The sequence below is a fragment of the Hemibagrus wyckioides genome, linkage group LG14 (assembly GCF_019097595.1).
Source record: "Hemibagrus wyckioides isolate EC202008001 linkage group LG14, SWU_Hwy_1.0, whole genome shotgun sequence".
NCBI lineage: Eukaryota > Metazoa > Chordata > Actinopteri > Siluriformes > Bagridae > Hemibagrus > Hemibagrus wyckioides.
Window position 1 is genome coordinate 19,290,069 of NC_080723.1, and position 20,239 is coordinate 19,310,307.

A 20,239-nucleotide genomic window follows, 5' to 3' on the forward strand; every position below is an offset into this window, starting at 1 on the left:
ATAGTGTATATAGAAAATAAACATGCATTTTTTAAATTCTATTTTCATTTGCTTCCACTTTCTTTCTTTATCTCTCTCTCTCTGCTGAGTTTCTTAAATATGGTTAAAGTTTTCCTGAATAGAAAATTTAATTTACTAATACAGCAACTTTAATCTAGCCATGGGGGTCACAGTCCAGTGACTTCTGTGCCGGTCCCAAGCCCGGATAAATAGAGAGGGTGGCGTCAGGAAGGGCATCCAGCATAAAACATTGCCAAATTTAACCATGCGAATCGTCAATACTCTAAGTTTCATACCGGATCGGTCGAGGCCCGGGTTAACAACGACCGCCATCGGCGCTGTTGACCTACAGGGCGCTGATGGAAATTGGGCTACTGTTGGTCAAAGAAGTAGAGTGCGTAGACAGAGAGAGAAGAGAAAAGGTAAGAGTGTAGGACTGAGAATAGGAACTCTGAATGTTGGTACTATGAGGGGAAATGTAGAGAGCTGGCTGATATGATGGAGAGAAGGAAGGTGAATATACTGTGTGTACAGGAGACCAGGTGGAAGGGTAGCAAGGCTTGTAGTATAGGAGCAGGATTAAAGCTGTTTTATTATGCTGTGGATAGTAAAAGAAATTTGGTAGGTGTGGTCCTGAAGGAGGAGTTTGTGAGGAATGTTCTGGAGGTGATGAGAGTGTCAGACAGGGTGATGAGTCTGAAGTTAGAGGTTGAAGGGGTGATGTTGAATGTTGTTAATCTCTCGAGAAAGAGAGATTCTGGAGTGAATTAGATGAGGTGATAGAGACTATTCCCACGGGTGAGAGAGTGGTGATAGGAGCAGATTTTAATGGACATGTTGGTGAAGGGAACACAGGTGATGAGGAGGTGATGGGCAAGTTTGGAGTTAAGGAAAGGAACCTTGAAGGACAGATGGTAGTGGACTTTGTTAAAAGGATGTACATGGCTGTGGTTAACACTTATTTTCAGAAGAGGGAGGAGCATAGAGTGACTTACAAGAGTGGAGGTAGGAGCACACAGGTAGACTACATCCTATGTAGAAGAGTTAATCTGAAAGAGATGAGTGACTGTAAAGTGGTAGTGGTAGAGAGTGTAGCCAGACAGCATAGGATGGTGGTGTGTGGGATGAATCTGATGGTCTGTAAGCAGAGGTCAAAGATAGAGATGGAGAAGAAAACCAAGTGGTGGAAGCTGAAAAAGGAGGAATGTTGTGAGGAATTTAGACAGAAGTTGAGGCAGGCTCTGGGTGGTCAGGTAGTGCTGCCAGATGACTGGGAAACTACAGCAGAAGTGATCAGGAAGGCAGGAAGAAAGGTGCTGGGTTTGTCATCTGGAAGGAGGAAAGAAGACAAGGAGACTTGGTGGTGGAATGAGGAAGTTCAGGATAGTATTCAAAGGAAGAGGTTAGCCAAGAAGAAGTGGGACATGGAAGAGTGAAGACTGAAGAGAATAGACAGGAATACAAGGAGTTACAGCGCAGAGTGAAGAGGGAGGTGTCTAAGGCCAAGCAGAAGGCGTATGACGAGTTGTACACTAGGTTAGACACTAGAGATGGAGAGAAGGACTTGTACAGGTTAGCTAGGCAGAGGGATCGAGATGGGAAGGATGTGCGGCAAGTTAGAGTTATTAAGGATAGAGATGGAAAGGTGCTCACAAGTGAGGAGAGTGTACGGAGGAGATGGAAGGAGTACTTTGAAGAGCTGATGAATGAGGAAAATGAGAGGGAAAAAAGAGTAGAAGGGGTGAACTCTGTGGAACAGAAAGTAGATAAGATTAGAAAGGATGAAGTCAGGAAGGCTTTGAAGAGGATGAAAAGTGGAAAGGCAGTTGGTCCTGACGACATCCCGGTGGAGGTCTGGAAGTGTCTAGGAGAGGCGGCAGTGGAATTTTTAACTAGTCTGTTTAACAGGTTTTAGAGAGTGAGAAGATGCCTGAGGAATGGAGAAGAAGTGTATTAGTGCCGATCTTTAAGAATAAAGGTGACGTGCAGATTTGCAACAACTATAGGGGGAGAAAGTTGATGAGCCATACAATGAAGCTATGGGAAAGAGTAGTGGAAGCTAGGTTAAGGAAGGTAGTGGAAATTTGTGAGCAGCAGTATGGCTTCATGCCCAGAAAGAGCACAACAGATGCAATTTTCACTCTGAGAATGTTGATGGAGAAGTATAGGGATGGTCAGAGAGAGTTGCACTGTGTGTTTGTAGACTTGGAGAAAGCGTATGACAGGGTGCCAAGAGAAGAGCTGTGGTACTGTATGAGGAATTTAGGAGTAGCAGAGAAGTATGTCAGAGTGGTGCAGGACATGTATGAGAGGAGCAGGACAGTGGTGAGGTGTGCTGTAGGTCAGACAGAGGAGTTCAGAGTGGAGGTGGGACTGCATCAGGGATCGACTGTGAGCCCCTTCCTGTTTGCTATGGTGATGGACCAGTTGTCAGAGGAGGTCAGACAGGAGTCTCCTTTTGCGCTGGAGAGAAGAGGAATGAAAGTCAGTCGTAGTAAGACTGAGTACATGTGTGTGAATGACAGGGAGGGAAGTGGAACAGTAAGATTACAGGGTGAAGAGGTGAAGAAGGTACAGGAGTTTAAGTACTTGGGGTCAACAGTCCAGAGTAATGGAGAGTGTGGGAAAGAGGTAAAGAAGCGAGTGCAGACAGGTTGGAATGGGTGGAGAAAGGTGTCTGGAGTTCTGTGTGACAGAAAAATTTCAGTGAGAATCAAGGGGAAGGTGTACAGGACAGTGGTGAGACCAGCCATGCTGTATGGTTTAGAGACAGTATCACTGAGAAAGAGACAGGAGTCAGAGCTGGAGGTAGCAGAGCTGAAGATGTTGAGGTTCTCTTTGGGAGAGACAAGGTTGGACAGGATTAGGAATGAGTACATCAGAGGGACAGCTCATGTTGGACGTTTGGGGGACAAAGTTACAGAGGCCAGGTTAAGATAGTTTGGACATGTCCAGAGGAGGGCGAGTGAGTATATTGGTAGGAGAATGTTGGACATGTAGCTGCCAGGCAGGAGGAAGGCCAAAGAGGAGGACTATGGATGTAATAAATGAGGATATGAAGCTAGTGGGTGTAAATGTTGAGGATGCAGAAGATAGGGATAGGTGGAGAGAAATGATTCGCTGTGGCGACCCCTGAAGGGAAAAGCCGAAAGAAGAAGAAGAAGAAGAAGAAGAAGAAGAAGAAGAAGAAGAATACAGCAACTTTAAATAATATTTGTATCATGTTTTGGTTATTTGTTTCATTTTTCTATCAACGACACTGAATCGTGTTTGTCGTTCTTATGTTTATTGAGCATCATTTATCCGGTTGCAGATGAATGGATTCGTGTGTAAATTGTTTGCATGAGTGTTTACACAAAGAAAAAAACCTGTAAAAGTGAAGAAAAAAAATGTTGACATCCTTCTCATGCTGACCTGACCCACTTCAAATCATATCATCTGAATGGATTACTGCACTTTTCTATCTGAAAAGAAGTTAAAGGGCTTATTTTCAATTCTGTTTAAAGTGTTTAGCAGACGCTCTTATCCAGAGCCTCTTATAGACTAAACTAGATTAAAAACATATCCTCATGTCAGTTTATTAGGTCAGGAAACATTTACTAAAAAATAAGACATTTTACGTTATTGCAAAACAAACAAACAAACAGTGCTTTCTTATTATTATGAATATAATATGTTATTACATGTTATATATATTCCACTTCTGTTCCTTTACCCTGATGTTCATTTCCTGCTCCCAGCTCTCTGTGCACTTGACCTTTTATGGAGTTTTGTGGGTGTGTCTATGCTGATGAGCTTTGGATGTATGATCATCATATTCACATGAGCATGATGGAAATCAGAGTTTTGGAAACTTTTGTAAATTTGGTGTGTGTGTGTCTGAGCCATTGCTCCAGTTTCTGAGCTTTAAATAAATAAATATTAAAAACATTTCAATAAGATCAGATCATTCACAGCCTTGTAAAAAATCCATCAGAATTCTTGAATTAATCAGCTAGGACTGGGAACTTGTGATGCTGCTTTTGGTTCCATCATGGAAGACCGGCAAAATAATCAGACAATCCTTGGCTGCTGGACATACCATCTATCTATCTATCTATCTATCTATCTATCTATCTATCTATCTGATCATTATCAACATATAGTATTCATTAGATTATTCATTTATTATTCACTTAGTATTCACTTATAATTAATAATAATTTATATTTACAAAAAAAATATATGGCCAAATGTACACTGTATTGCCAAAAGTTTTGGGACACCCCTCCAGATCATTGAATTCAGGTGTTGTTTTTCAGGGGTTGGGCTCGAGTTTCAGTGAAAAATCTTAATGCTTCAGCATTAAGGAAGGGGCCATCCCCAAACTGTTCCCACAAAATTGGGAGCATGAAATTGTCTAAAATGTCTTGGTATGCTGAAGCATAGAGAGTTCCTATTACTGGAAATAAGGGGCCAAACCCAACCCATTAAAAACAACACCTGAATTCAATGATTTGGAAGGATGTTCCAAAACCTTTGGCAATATAGTCCAGGTGCTATTATGTCAATGACAGAAGTAAAAAAAAAAAAGACGACAAACATGTCAAAATTTAAGTGAACACAAAAAAACATGTTCAACAATTTCCCATTAAAAAGCTGTCAAGAAAGTTAGATCAAATGAAACAGAAATAAAAGACGTTCACTTTTAAGATCGGAACAAAAAAGGGGGCTGGATCAAATACGAGATTTAGACGTTTTGAAAATGAGAGAATATTCATCTGAACACTGATCTTAAACGATTTGGAAAATCTGTTTGGAAATCAAACACTTTAATCACAGCTTAAAATTATTAATAGAAATCGACATTTGTGAAGACAGGTATATTCAACAATTTACAAACAGAAACGCATACGAACCAAGACTGTGAGAAAAAACCTTTCAGCCATACAGTAGGGAAGGGGCGTGGTCAAAAAGGATAGGTCGATGTCTTTAAATTCACCTAGTGTTCATGACCAAACTGTACTTGAACGATCTACAAAAGCTGGTTGTAAAAAAGAAAAGAAAAACAAAAGCATGTGGGCATGTACCATCTTGGATCATCTGCTCTCTGAACATAGGCATTTGTGGTCGTGACCGAACTCTTTATCTTTGCGCAGAGGCAATATTGTAGTTTATGAGGTCAATCCGAGGCGCGGTCGTTGCTGGTTGAAAACTTTACCCAATACCCCGCCTGGATGACTTGTGTTTTAAAATCAGATTGTGGTTCCAGTTTTTGTATTTTAATTATAAACCTTTTTGAAAAGTATTATTGTTATTATTTTACAAATGTATTGCAGTAGATCTAATCGTATCTAATGTATTTCAGTTGCTAAATTGTTTTTAAATCGCCCTGCCATCAAAACTTGTTTTCTAACGATAATTTTACGATACCGCTTTAGTTTTTCTTTTCTTTTTAACACCCAGATTTTGTAGATGGTTCAAGGATAGTTTGGCCATAAACACTCCGTGAATTTAACGACATCGACCTATCCTATTTGACCACGCCCCTTCCCTACTGTATAGTTGAAAGGTTTTTTCTCACACTGCCTTTGTTCATGTATGCGTTTCTGTTTGTAAACTGTTGAATATACCTGCCGTCACAAATGTTGATTTCTAATAATAATTTCAGGATGTGATTAATGTGTTTGATTTGTACGCAGATTTTTTTGCCTCTGTCATTGACATAATAGCACCTGAACTATCTCTGTGTATGTATGTGGGCATGTACCATCTTGGATCGTCTGCTATCTGAACGTAGGCAATTGTGGTCGTGGCCGAACTCTTTATCTTTGCGCAGAGGCAATATTGTAGCTTATGAGGTCAAGCCGAGGCGCGATCATTGCTAGTTGAAAACTTTACCCAATACCCCGCCTGGGTGACTTGAAAAATAGTCAGCCGTGGCAATTTTTGATGGTCTCTTGCGAGACCTCTAAAACTGTGTTTTAAAAACAGGCTGTGTCTCTAGTTTTTTTGTTTTAGTTTTAAACTCTTTTGAAAGGTATTGTTATTGGTTTCATTATTATTTTTTGAATGTATTTGGTAAAGTTTTCAACCAGCAATAATCGCGCCCTGTCAATGACAGAAGTAAAAAAAAAAAATAGACGAAAAACATGTCAATATTTAAGTGAACAAAAAAACATGTTCAACAATTTCCCATTAAAAATCTGTCAAGAAATTTAGATCAAATGAAAGAGAAATAAAAGACGTTCACTTTTAAGGTCGGAACAAAAAAGGGGGCTGGATCAAATATGAGATTTAGATGTTTTGAAAATGAGAGAATATTCATCTGAACACTGAATTTAAACGATTTGGAAAATCTGTTTGGAAATCAAAAAACACAATCACATCCTGGAATTATTATTAGAAATCGATATTTGTGAAGACGGGGATATTCAACAATTTACAAACAGAAACGCATAGATGAACAAAGGCAGTGTGAGAAAAAACCTTCCGGCTATACAGTAGGGAAGGGGCGTGGTCAAATAGGATAGGTCGATGTCTTTAAATTCACCTAGTGTTTATGGCCAAACTATCCTTGAACGATCTACAAAATCTGGTTGTAAAAAAAAGAAGAACAAAAGCGGTACCGTAAAACTATCGTTAGGAAACAAGTTTTGATGGCAGGGCGATTTAAAAACAATTTAGCATATAAAATACATTAGATACGTTTAGATCTACTGCAATTCATTTGTAAAATAATAATAATATTAATACCTTTCAAAAGCGTTAATAATTAGAACACAAAAACTAGAGATAAAATCGGATTTCAAAACACAATTCAAAGGTCTCGCAAGAGATCATCGAAAACTGCCAAGGCTGACTATTTTTAAGTCATCCAGGCGGGGAGTTGGGTAAAGTTTTCAACCAGCAATAACCGCGCCTCGGATTGACCTCATAAGCTATGATATTGCCTCTGAGTAACGAGGAAGAATTCGGTCACGACAACAAATGCCTACGTTCAACAGACGATCCAAGATGGTACATGCCCACATGCTTCTTTTCTTTTTTTACAACTAGATTTTGTAGATCGTTCAAGTACAGTTTGGCCATAAACACTATGGGAATTTAAAGACATCGACCTATCCTATTTGGCCACGCCCCTTCAGTTCCCTACTGTATGACAGGAAGGTTTTTTCTCACACTGTCTTGGTTCATGTATGCGTTTCTGTTTGTAAATTGTTGAATATACCTGCCTTCACATATGTCGATATCTAATAATAATTTTCAGCTGTCATTAAAGTGTTTGATTTGCAAGCAGATTTTCAAAATCGTTTAAGATCAGTGTTCAGATGAATATTCTCTCATTTTCAAAGTATCTAAATGTCGTATTTCATCCAGCCCCCTTTTTTGTTCCGATCTTAAAAGTGAACGTCTTTTATTTCTGTTTCATTTGATCTAACTTTCTTGACAGCTTTTTAATGGGAAATTGTTGAACATGTTTTTTTGTTCACTTAAATATTCATATGTTTTTCGTCTACTGTTTTTTCTTTTTTTACTTCTGTCATTGACATAATAGCACCTGAACTATGTCTGTGTATGTATGTTGTTACAACCCGCATCATGTTGGTCGCTGTATGTGTTTTGTATGTGCATGTGTTGCTGTGCTTTGTGGCGCGCGTGTGTATTGTGTCCGGGTCGCGCGCCGCTCCAGACTCCACTCCAGGCTTTCCGACTGTCGCTACACCGGCATCTACCTCACCGGTTCCGCCCTGAGAGTGACGTCATCAATCAGCGACCATTCATAAATCGGAGAGAGATATGCGGGAAGGGGGGAGACGTGTAGGCGAGGCGTTGGTTGTGTTGGAGATAGATTTTGTGATTGTGATTTTGACTTTTTGATCTTGGACTGTGTTTTCTGGTTCTGACTTTTGCCTCCCATTGACTTTGATTATTGCTCTGTCCCTTGGTTTGGTCGCTTGGCTCTTTGTATATGTATATATAGATAATCCCATTATAAATAACTTCACTATATGTTTGTGCACCCACCGGTAGTAGGGTGTGGCTGCCATTTATTTTGGGGATGAGGGAATTTCTTCACTGTTTTTGGTTTAGGGAGTTAGGGAAGGTACCTGTATTTTTGGTTGTGTTTTGTTTTTTGTAGGTAAGCTAGTTTCTAAGATACAGATACCTTCTGTTTATTATTTTGGCCTGGGTCCACCCTGAAGCTGATCCGGTGTTGTGTGTGTATTTTTTGTTCATGTGTATATTTTGTAAAGCTATACAAACCTCACTATTTCTACTCTAACGTTTCGGTCTAATTCTTCCTGCTATATAACACCATTGTGTTCCACCTTTTCCATACAGTTTAAAATAGAACCCCGATCCATTATTTTGCTGTACGGCCCAACCCTAGACTGGGACGTAACAATGTGGGCACGTACTATCTTGGATCGTCTGCTATCTGAACGTAGACATTTGTGGTCGTGACCGAATCCTTCATCCTTGCTCAGAGGCAATATCGTAGCTTATGAGGTCGATCCGAGGCGCGATCATTGCTGGTTGAAAACTTTACCCAATACCCCGCTTGAATGACTTGAAAAATAATCAGCTGTGGCAATTTTTGATGGTCTCTTCCGAGACCTTTAAAATTGTGTTTTAAAAACAGATTGTGTCTCTAGTTTTTGTATTCTAATTATAAACGCTTTTGAAAGGTATTATTGTTATTATTATTTTACAAATGTATTGCAGACGATCTAAATGTATTTAATGTAATTTAGTAGCTAAATTGTTTTTAAATCGCTCTGCCATCAAAACTTGTTTTCTAACGATAATTTTACGATACTGCTTTAGTTTTTCTTTTCTTTTACAACCAGATTTTGTAGATCGTTCAAGGATAGTTTGGCCATAAATACTAGGCGAATTTAAAGACATCGAGCTATCCTATTTGACCACGCCCATTCCCTACTGTATAGCTGGAAGATTTTGTTCATCAATTTCTGATGGTCTCTTACTAAACCTTTCAAATTGTGTTTTAAAAACAGATTGTCTCTAGTTTTTGCATTCTAATTATAAACGTTTTTGAAGGTGTTTTTATATTAAAACTTTTAATTTTAAAACTTTACCCAATAAGTTTGTAAAATAATAATACCTTTCAAAAACGTTTATAATTACAAAAACTAAAAACACAATCTGTTTTTAAAACACAACTTGAAAGGTCTCGTAAGAAACTATTAAAAATTGCTACAGATGACTATTTTTCTAATCATCCAGGCGGGGTATTGGGTAAAGTTATAAACCACCAAAGCTCGCGCCTCGGATTGATCTCATAAACTACGATATACCTTCTGCGCAAAAATAAAGAGTTCGACCACGACCACAAATGCCTACGTTCAGAGAGCAGACGATCCATGATGGTACATGCCCACATACATACACAGGGATAGTTCAGGTGCTAATTTCAATGACAGAAGTAAAAAAAAAAAAATAGACAAAAAACTGTCAAGAAAGTTAGATCAAATGAAATAGAAATAAAAGACGTTCATTTTTAAGGTCGGAACAAGAAAGGGGCCTGGATCAAATACGAGATTTAGATGTTTTGAAAATGAGAGAATATTCATCTGAACACTGATCTTAAACGATTTGGAAAATCTGCTTGCAAATCAAACACTTTAATGACAACTTAAAATTATATGAACCAAGAGTGTGAGAAAAAACCTTCCTGTCATACAGTAGGGAAGGGGCGTGGTCAAAAAGGATGGGTCTATGTCTTTTAAATCACGCAGTGTTCATGGCCAAACTATCCTTGAACGATCTACAAAATCTGGTTGTAAAAAAGAAAAGACAAACAAAAGCGGTATCGCCTCGGATTGACCTCATAAACTACGATATTGCCTCTGCACAAAGATAAAGAGTTCGGCCACAACCACAAATGCCTACGTTCAGAGAGCAGACGATCCATGATGGTACATGCCCACATACATACATACATAGAGATAGTTCAGAAGCTGGGGAACAATATTCTGTTTCGGGTGGGGAAGAAAGGAAAGAAATGGGGAAGAAGGGGAGGGAAGAAAAAAAGAGAAAGAACAGAGAAGAAAGAAAGGAAGAAAGCAAAGGAGAGACAGAGTGCCAAGTGTGATTTATATGTGCCTGTTTTGTATTTTTTTTTAAATTGTGCTTTTTTCCAAAAAAAAAAATCACAAACAATTCAAGTCCCCCTCCCATCCACACTTACCCGCTTCGAATCCCACCTCAGACAAGGATTAAATTAATTAATATAATTTAATTCAGTTTTAGAAATGGCAACTGTTAGTCTACAGAAACCTTCCTGCTGTCAAAATGAGTCAAGTTCTAACTCTTGTGTAGTTAGTTGACTTTGATTATTTAATTATATGCATAATATGGCTCCTCAGTACCTACTGTTAGAAATATTGTCTTTTTTTCTGTTTTTATACAAAGATAAGAATAATACAGCACAAGACACACACTATAACAATATACATAAGTGCTAAATTATTATAAAATACTAACAAAGCATAGAAATTTATAAACAAAAAACTACCAATATTTATATTATTAATTATATATGTTAAAGCACACACCTAAATATGCAGTAACCTCTCAAAACTTATAAATAATGATTAAACAAAGAATACATTCAGATCAAGTAAAGTCAAGAAGCTTTTATTGTCCTTTTGACTACATATAGCTGATGCAGTACACAGTGAAATGAGACAACGTTTCTCCAGGACCCTCGTGCTACATAAACAACATAACATATAATTACAAAACAACACAGAGCTAAGGACAGAAAGTAAGTAGTCCTAACTACATGAAGTACATCGTATGCAACTTGGTGCAAACAGTGCAAGACAAAAGACAGTGCAAAGAGCAAAGATAATGTGCAAATACAATTCAAATAATACATCACATGTACCCTAACAACAAATACAAGTGACAAATTATAAAATAGCAATATATTAAACTATAAACAAAACAGAAAAATACTATTTAAACATAAAATATTTAAATATAAAATATACATATAACTTTGTAAGAATACGAGTACTATATGCAACATATCTATATTTTCTTTATTTTTTTGAGCACCTGCTCTTTTGTCATCGTCTCTGCCACTGGACAATAAATTCTGGCCTTGTCCTGGCTATGTCCAGTTGCTGATGTCCTAGATCGACCACACTTTCTGCAAGTGTCGGCCTTCCACTCACCTAATGTATGCATGTGGTTAATGTGACACAGGTGCTTGAAATGTTGAAGTTGGAGGAACACGACTCGGCTGATGGACCATCACAGAGAGTGGAGTGCTGCTGGGCTGGGGAGTGCTGGATGCTGAGGGTCCAGGGTCCATGTCCAGGGGCCGAATGTGGGTTCGGTGTGGGGACTGTGCTTGATAGAAGTGCTGGACCCGATGGGAACAGCACCAGCTTGCGCCAGTATGCCTAAAACAACATGATGAAAAAATATACATTAACAGTCTACATTTATGGCAGTAAAATTTAAGCAATGGGTAAAGAGTTTAGGTGAGATATTTCAGATATAATATACTGACATATTTACATACCAAATTTTCCTCAATAACTTGAGTGGGAGAATCTGAAAAAAGTGGTGTGTGTCCACAGGCCTGCACTGGACATTTACTGGTCTGCAACATTAAAAAAAAACTCAGTTGGCACACAACCTATAGATTACATGGTATGGCTTCATGTCTTTTCTACACATACCTTATGGTGAGGAGCAGGTCTGTTGCCAGCTTCAGAGGGCAACACACCTGTGCTGCCATGGCCTTACGAGATTTGTGAGGCATCAGTAGTCGAAAATCTGTGAAAGTTAAATTCAGCATGTTGAATTGAATAATAATTAAATCATAAAATACAATAATTAAAAAAATAAAACGAACAACATGCAATTCCTTACAATTTCCAGCCCTCTTAGATTGTAAATCATACATAATAATGCACACTAAAATGACAGTAAACTATACTGTATAATAACAGTACACAATGATGTATAAAAACAGTACATTATAATGTATAATAACAGTACACTATAATGTATAATAACAGTACACTATAATGTATAATAACAGTACACAATGATGTATAATAACAGTACACTATAATGTATAATAACAGTACACAATGATGTATAATAACAGTACACTATAATGTATAATAACAGTAAACTATAATGAATAATAACAGTACACAATGATGTATAATAACAGTACACTATAATGTATAATAACAGTACACTATAATGAATAATAACAGTACACAATGATGTATAATAACAGTACACTATAATGTATAATAACAGTACACTATAATGAATAATAACAGTACACAATGATGTATAATAACAGTACACTATAATGTATAATAACAGTACACTATAATGTATAATAACAGTACACAATGATGTATAATAACAGTACACTATAATGTATAATAACAGTACACTATAATGTATAATAACAGTACACAATGATGTATAATAACAGTACACTATAATGTATAATAACAGTACACAATGATGTATAATAACAGTACACTATAATGTATAATAACAGTACACTATAATGAATAATAACAGTACACTATAATGTATAATAACAGTACACTATGATGTATAATAACAGTATACTATAATGTATAATAACAGTACACAATAATGTATAATAACAGTACACAATGATGTATAATAACAGTACACTATAATGTATAATAACAGTACACTATAATGAATAATAACAGTACACAATGATGTATAATAACAGTACACTATAATGTATAATAACAGTACACTATAATGTATAATAACAGTACACTATAATGTATAATAACAGTACACAATGATGTATAATAACAGTACACTATAATGTATAATAACAGTACACTATAATGTATAATAACAGTACACTATAATGTATAATAACAGTACACAATGATGTATAATAACAGTACACAATGATGTATAATAACAGTACACTATAATGTATAATAACAGTACACTATGATGTATAATAACAGTACACTATAATGTATAATAACAGTACACAATAATGTATAATAACAGTACACTATAATGTATAATAACAGTACACTATAATGTATAATAACAGTACACTATAATGAATAATAACAGTACACAATGATGTATAATAACAGTACACTATAATGTATAATAACAGTACACTATAATGTATAATAACAGTACACAATGATGTATAATAACAGTACACTATAATGTATAATAACAGTACACTATAATGAATAATAACAGTACACAATGATGTATAATAACAGTACACTATAATGTATAATAACAGTACACTATAATGTATACTAACAGTACACTATAATGTATAATAACAGTACACTATAATGAATAATAACAGTACACAATGATGTATAATAACAGTACACTATAATGTATAATAACAGTACACTATAATGAATAATAACAGTACACAATGATGTATAATAACAGTACACTATAATGTATAATAACAGTACACTATAATGAATAATAACAGTACACAATGATGTATAATAACAGTACACTATAATGTATAATAACAGTACACTATAATGAATAATAACAGTACACAATGATGTATAATAACAGTACACAATGATGTATAATAACAGTACACTATAATGAATAATAACAGTACACTATAATGTATAATAACAGTACACTATAATGTATAATAACAGTACACTATAATGTATAATAACAGTACACAATGATGTATAATAACAGTACACTATAATGTATAATAACAGGACACTATAATATATTTATAACAACACATGATAAACATCGAGGCATGGATGTAAACAATAAAACAGCTCTTACCTGGCGCGGTATAATATTCCAAAACCTCCTAAAATAAAGGTTAATCAAAGCACACGATTATAAAAGTCCAAAAGTTATTAAAATACGGAGGTAAACACGCGATATAAGAAAACACACGCTGCAGATGAACACACGTAATCTGAATGATACGACACAGGGCGCGCGCGATTTAATTGGCCAATTCATCCGTTTCCGTGGGCGGGCCCATCGCCGCGAATGAAAGCGATTGGCAGAGAACGACAGAAATGCGAGAGATTCGATTGGCTCGCTAAAGGCGCGGTCATCGTTGTCTGTCAATCTTTTCAGCGCAGGGATTAGATTTAAAGAAAGATTTTCAGGGTGAGCTGTGATTGGCCGGCCGACACAAACCAGGAAGTGAACCATAGCTAAAGTATAAGGTAGTATGTAGGTAGTTTAAGATTCCAGATTCCAGATTCAAGAAGCTTCATTGTCATTTCAACCACATATAGCTGACGCAGTACATAGTGAAATGAAACAACGTTTCTCCAGGACCTGGTGCTACATAAACGTACAACAACAAAGTTCAACATAAAAACAACACCACAGAGCTAGGACAGAAGATTGTCTTAGCCACGTAAAGTGCACAGTGTGCAGCTAGGTGCAAACAGAGCATAGACAAGACAGTGCAAAAGACAATAAATACAAGAAAGACAACACAAAAGAACACAGGACACTTAGCGCCGAAAAGAAAGAAAAGAACAGAAAAGTTTAAGGTAGTATGTGTAGTAGTATTTACCAACACCTACCGCTAGCCTCTGTTAAAAATATACAAGCTATACGTGCTTAAACTATTACAAGACATTCTCAAATAATAAATACAAGCTAAAGTCACAGTTAAAATATGTGAACCATAGCTAAAGTTTAAGGTAGTATGTGGCTTTAGAGTTAGAATTCAAGTTGTAGGAACAGTTTAAAGACGATACGACCTTAAAAAAAGAAACACCTCTAGCTGACGTCACAGCTAGTTCGTATGGAAACCAGGAAGTGAAAAATTAATATAAAATAAACTAAAAGTAAAAGCACACTTAAGCACAACATGAGCAACATTTTAGCGTTGGAACCATGTTTCTAGCTCTTATCGTTTAGGACTAGTAGCGCGCACAGGAAACGGAATAATAATAATAAATAGTGACGATAACGAGTGTGATTGCATAAATAATAATAATAATAATAATAATAATAATAATAAATAGTGACGATAACAAGAGTGATTGCGTAAATAATAATAATAATAATAATAATAATAATAATAAATAGTGACGATAACAAGATCTTTGTTAACTCATTAACTCCGTTAATAATCATGTAGTTAATATATGTTTTGTGATGGAAAAGTTTACATGGAGAAGTAAAAAAATACACACGTTTTGTTATATTGGTGTATTACTGAGACTATTGTACGTTTTTTGTTTGAGTATAGGATTCTATTGAGAGAAGTGAAGGGAGAGAGAGAGGCACAGAGAGGGAGTCCAGGGCTTGTGATTGAAGAGGATGCAGAGGATATCTCACATATGCTCACAGGAGAAGATCACACACACACACACACACACACACACACACACACACACACTTGGAGGAGCTTTTTCTTGTAAATCTGTTGTTATTGGTGTTTTATGGGGTTTTAAGGATTGTGTAACCTTAGTTGTGCATTGATTTATGTTATTTATTATCATATGAAGTACACCCATAAGGTATTTATTTATTTATGTGTTTTAATTTAGAATTGAATATTATTTAATTATTATTAATAGCACATCATTATTTTGTCTGTATCCCTGCATGTGTGACATTTGATTTTTGCTTGTTGTGTTTATGTTAAAAGGGAACTAACAAGTAACACTGGGGTTTTCCCGGGGGAGGACAGGTTGTAGTAGCACCGGGGTGAGGGAAAAGAGAAGAGAGAGGGAAAAAGTTAATGTACTGTCTTGCCGTTTGGCTGAAATAAAGAAGTTGTTGTAACTCAACTGTAGCCCGCTTATTACCCACAGCCCGAAAAGAGACTGGAGAGTATTAAATAAGCCAAGAAAGTAGGGTTACAATTGTTTCAGGCTTGGATTTTTACTCAGTGTAAATTCTCTGTGTAGTTTTCTGTGGGATGTTTGTGTGTGTGTGTGTGTGTGTGTGTGTTTGCTGCTGGTGTTTTAAAGATTCTCATTAACCAGATCATTGCAAGAAATTAAACCACCATCTCCAGAAGAGAGAAACCATTTGCACTCAGCAAGTTTTGGAGTTTCTGCCATATTTCTCTGAATAATGTCTGTATATCAGAACTTCATGTTTCAGACTCAAAGGATTAGTTTTGAGAAATAGTTTGGCTGGATGTTTTGCTGAAACCTGTCAAACCTGGTTAATAAAACTACCTCAAGCTGAATCGTTCAGATTGAGCAGCTAGACTGTACACTAGAGGACTTTCAAGGATTTTCAAGGGCTAATTATAGAATTACTCTAAAATTTCTCTAGCTGCCTGCCAACCAAAGGCTATGGTCATGAGTCACTGCGGCTACCCAAAAGGCTGCTATGTGACCATACCTTTTGTAGAAAGTCTTGCTAATTAAGATAAAAATAATTCTAAAGAAAAGGGTTTAGGATGATCTCCCTTCACTGTAGTGAACCAGCTTCTTATATCTTTTTGAAATAACAACACTTATGGCTTTCAGTCACATCTTGGCCTCTCACCACAATCATCTTCCCATGTCCTTATCTTATTGTTAATTGTGGCCAGGGATCAAAGCTTACAGTGCTAAAGTTCTTGCCCATACAAATATATCTAATGTTCCATACAAAGTCAGATAGCAGTTAGTGTTAGGAAATATTTCATATTCAAGTTCAGTTCAGTCAGCATGATGTCAAGACATCCCTGATGCTAAAATGTGAAGGATCTCTTCAACAGTGTTCCTGTGGTGATGCAATCAATAAACATGTTAGGGTGCACAAAAAAAAGCAAGTGTGATATAAATCCACTGTACAGCAAAGATTGCAGGTATAGTCAATGATGGGGCACATTCATGTACACATCCCAACAGTCATCCATTGTCATAGCAGCCTATGTGCCTGTCCCTTTAAAAATAACACGTGAATCAGAATCAGAATCAGAATCAGCTTTATTGCCAAGTACGTACAAGGAATTTACCTTGGTGTATTGGTGCACAACAATACAAAAATATAAACATAAAAAATATTAAGAAAAATCTAAAACTTTTAGCAAGAGGAAATATGACCTGTGTAACAGTGCAGTATTATATTGTATAAAAAGTGAACCAGTGCAAACATTAAATTAGCAGTGCTACAGTCAGTGCAGATGGAAACATTAACTGTACATTAGTGGACCAGTTTGAGGTAGGAAGGTAGAATAAGATGCAGGTGCAGCATGGCTGTCTGTGTCGTGTGTGTTAATGTCACAAGTATAAACAAAACAAAGGGGGTTTGTCCATCCAAGTAGGCGGATAAGAGACCATGGTGTGTCCTGCATGTTGTTGATGAGGACAGTTTCTGATGGAAAGAATCGTGAGATTTTTGTCTTGATGGTCCACAGTCTTCTGTAGGAGGAGAGTGCCTTGAAAAGATGATGTGAAAGTCCTTAGGTGAAAGTGATCAAAATGAAGGCGGCTGTGTTGTTGTGGGTGTTGGAGTCTGGTGCAGCCATGCTTGTAGGTGCACTGTGGGAAATGGACTTTATCTCAAGTCTTTGGAGCAAAAACAAGCACACAGTACATTTTTCCACACAATAATGTTTCATTTATTTTCATATCTTTTACTTAGGAAACTGCTTAAATATTATCGCTCAGCTCCTCTACACTCAGCTAAAAAATTTTGGTTGGATGAAAGAATTGTTTCTGATTGTTATTTTCAGTGTGAAAACTGTCTGAGGGAAGCTCTAAATAAAAATCAAGTAATTATAGACACAAGATTATTTTCTCTTTTTAAGACCAACAAAACAAAGCTGCAACCCAAAACACACACAGAGGTATATAAAATCAGTCTTGTTACCTGCTCCGTCACAAACTTGTTGATGTCCTCATCCTCAGAAAGGAAGTCCTTCCAGTTGAGTCCAGCATCAATCCACAAAGCACCAGCTTTATTGTGACTCTAAAAATATAACGATGACAAAATATTAACATTTAGTTAGAGTCAGGAGTAACCAGGGCAGTAACAGAACTGATCATTTCATATGAGGCAGTAACCTCAGATATTTCAGTTTGATCATTTTATACACACAAATGAATGAATGAGAGAGGGGGGTAATTTAGGGAGGCAGAGAGAGAGAGAGAGAGACAAGGAGGCATATAGAGAGAGAGAGAGAGAGAGAGAGAGAGAGAGAGGGGGGCAGAGACAGAGAGAGAGAGGGAGGAAGAGAGAGACACAGAGACACGTACCAGTTGGTTGAGGATGAGAACCAGCAGCACAGCAGCTTTTCCTATTGGCAGCAATGGTTTCATCACCTCTCTACACACACACAGTGAAAGTTTCTGTTAACTATCTAAAAATATTACATTATCTGTTACAAATAGTGGAAGCAGTACAGCACCATGTGACTGTGTCTCTGACAGAAGAACAACACAGTTTATCAAATCCCAGACTTCTGCACAACCCTAAACCAGTATACAGTGTTATTACTGCCTGAATCTTAACCTCCAAACCTTCTGAAAGCTCTGCTTCGAGTTGCACTCTTATGGATTTTGAAGATTAGTCAATATTTTGCTAACAGTGAAGGGTTTCTGAGATTTTTTGGACCAGGAAAGCAGAAGGACATCTAGGTTTTGTGTCTGATTTGCTGTCTAGTGAACACTTCTTTAGACTCACACGCGATACACAGGTGAGTGTAACTTATGTGAACAGTTTAAACTCACACAGGTCTCACGTACGTGTTGCTTCCTTCTCTGATAGAGCTATGATTAGTCGTCATGTACGTTTTTCAAATCACCGACTGAAACTCGTGTACTATTGCTCGTCTTTTTTACCTAAATCAAGTTCCTAATTCCAGAATGTTCTCATCCCTATCACACTGTGAACAAGGAAATTCTTGGTATTCGTAAAAAACCTGTAAAAGTGAAGAAAAAAAATGTTGATATCCTACTCATGCTGACCTGACCCACTTCAAAAAATATCATCTGAATGGATTACTGCACTTTTCTATCTGAAAAACCATGTGCAAGGTAAAGGGCTTATTTTCGATTCTGTTTAAAGTGTTTAGCAAAAACTAAACTAGACTAAACTAGATTAAAAACATATCCTCATGTCAGTTTATTAGGTCAGGAAACATTTACTAAAAATTAAAACATTTTACATTATTGCAAAACAAACAAACAGTGCTTTTTTATTATTATGAATATAATGTTATTACATGTTATATATATATTCCACTTCTGTTCCTTTACCCTGATGGTAAATTTCCTGCTCCCAGCTCTCTGTGCACTTGACCTTTTATGGAGTTTTGTGGGTGTGTCTATGCTGATGAGCTATGGATGTATGATCATCATATTTACATGAGCATGGAAATCAGAGTTTTGGAAACTTGTAAATTTGGTGTGTGTGTGTGTGTGTCTGAGCCGTTGCTCCAGTTCCTGAGCTTTAAATAAATAAATATTAAATATTTATTAAATATTCTACACACACAACTGCGTGCACAGCAATTTTAGCTTTCTTTTTCTTTTCTTTTTAACAACCAGATTTTGTAGATCGTTCAAGGATAGTTTGGCCATGAACACAAAGACATCGACCTATCCTATTTGACCACGCCCCTTCCCTACTGTATAGTTGAAAGGTTTTTTCTCACACTGTCTTGGTTCATGTATGCGTTTCTGTTTGTAAACTGTTGAATATACCTGCCGTCACAAATGTCGATTTCTAATAATAATTTCAGGACGTGATTAATGTGTTGTTTGATTTGTACGCAGATTTTTTTGCTTCTGTCATTGACATAATAGCACCTGAACTCTGTGTATGTATGTGGGCATGTACCATCTTGGATCGTCTGCTATCTGATCGTAGGCATTTGTGGTCGTGGCCGAACTCTTTATCTTTGCGCAGAGGCAATATTGTAGCTTATGAGGTCAATCCGAGGCGCGAGCTTTGGTGGTTGAAAACTTTACCCAATACCCCGCCTGGGTGACTTGAAAAATAGTCAGCCGTGGCAATTTTTGATGGTCTCTTGCGAGACCTTTAAAATTGTGTTTTAAAAACAGATTGTTTTTAAATCGCCCTGCCATCAAAACTTGTTTTCTAACGATAATTTTACGATACCGCTTTTGTTTTTCTTTATTTTTTTTGCAACCAGATTGTGTAGATCGTTCAAGGATAGTTTGGCCATAAACACTACGTGAATTTAAAGACATCGACCTATCCTATTTGACCACGCCCCTTCCCTACTGTAAAGCTG

The 20,239-nt window shown here is 36.8% G+C and overlaps 6 non-coding genes and 1 pseudogene across 6 annotated transcripts; 4 read left to right on the forward strand and 3 right to left on the reverse strand.

Annotated features, from left to right (window-relative positions):
* The window catches only part of LOC131364555 (eukaryotic translation initiation factor 4 gamma 3-like), a 28,912-nt pseudogene extending 10,613 nt beyond the window's left edge, over positions 1–18,299 (reverse strand).
* Positions 5,127–5,272, forward strand: LOC131365308 (U4 spliceosomal RNA). The gene has a single exon (XR_009206614.1). It is a non-coding gene; the product is annotated as a U4 spliceosomal RNA (small nuclear RNA).
* LOC131365394 (U4 spliceosomal RNA) lies at positions 5,807–5,947 on the forward strand. Its single transcript, XR_009206688.1, has one exon. It is a non-coding gene; the product is annotated as a U4 spliceosomal RNA (small nuclear RNA).
* On the reverse strand, positions 6,807–6,946 carry LOC131365305 (U4 spliceosomal RNA). The gene has a single exon (XR_009206611.1). It is a non-coding gene; the product is annotated as a U4 spliceosomal RNA (small nuclear RNA).
* On the forward strand, positions 8,460–8,600 carry LOC131365302 (U4 spliceosomal RNA). Its single transcript, XR_009206608.1, has one exon. It is a non-coding gene; the product is annotated as a U4 spliceosomal RNA (small nuclear RNA).
* On the reverse strand, positions 9,177–9,317 carry LOC131365309 (U4 spliceosomal RNA). Its single transcript, XR_009206615.1, has one exon. It is a non-coding gene; the product is annotated as a U4 spliceosomal RNA (small nuclear RNA).
* Positions 18,300–19,878: 1,579 nt separating the features above from the next.
* LOC131365298 (U4 spliceosomal RNA) lies at positions 19,879–20,019 on the forward strand. Its single transcript, XR_009206605.1, has one exon. It is a non-coding gene; the product is annotated as a U4 spliceosomal RNA (small nuclear RNA).
* Positions 20,020–20,239: the final 220 nt, after the last annotated feature.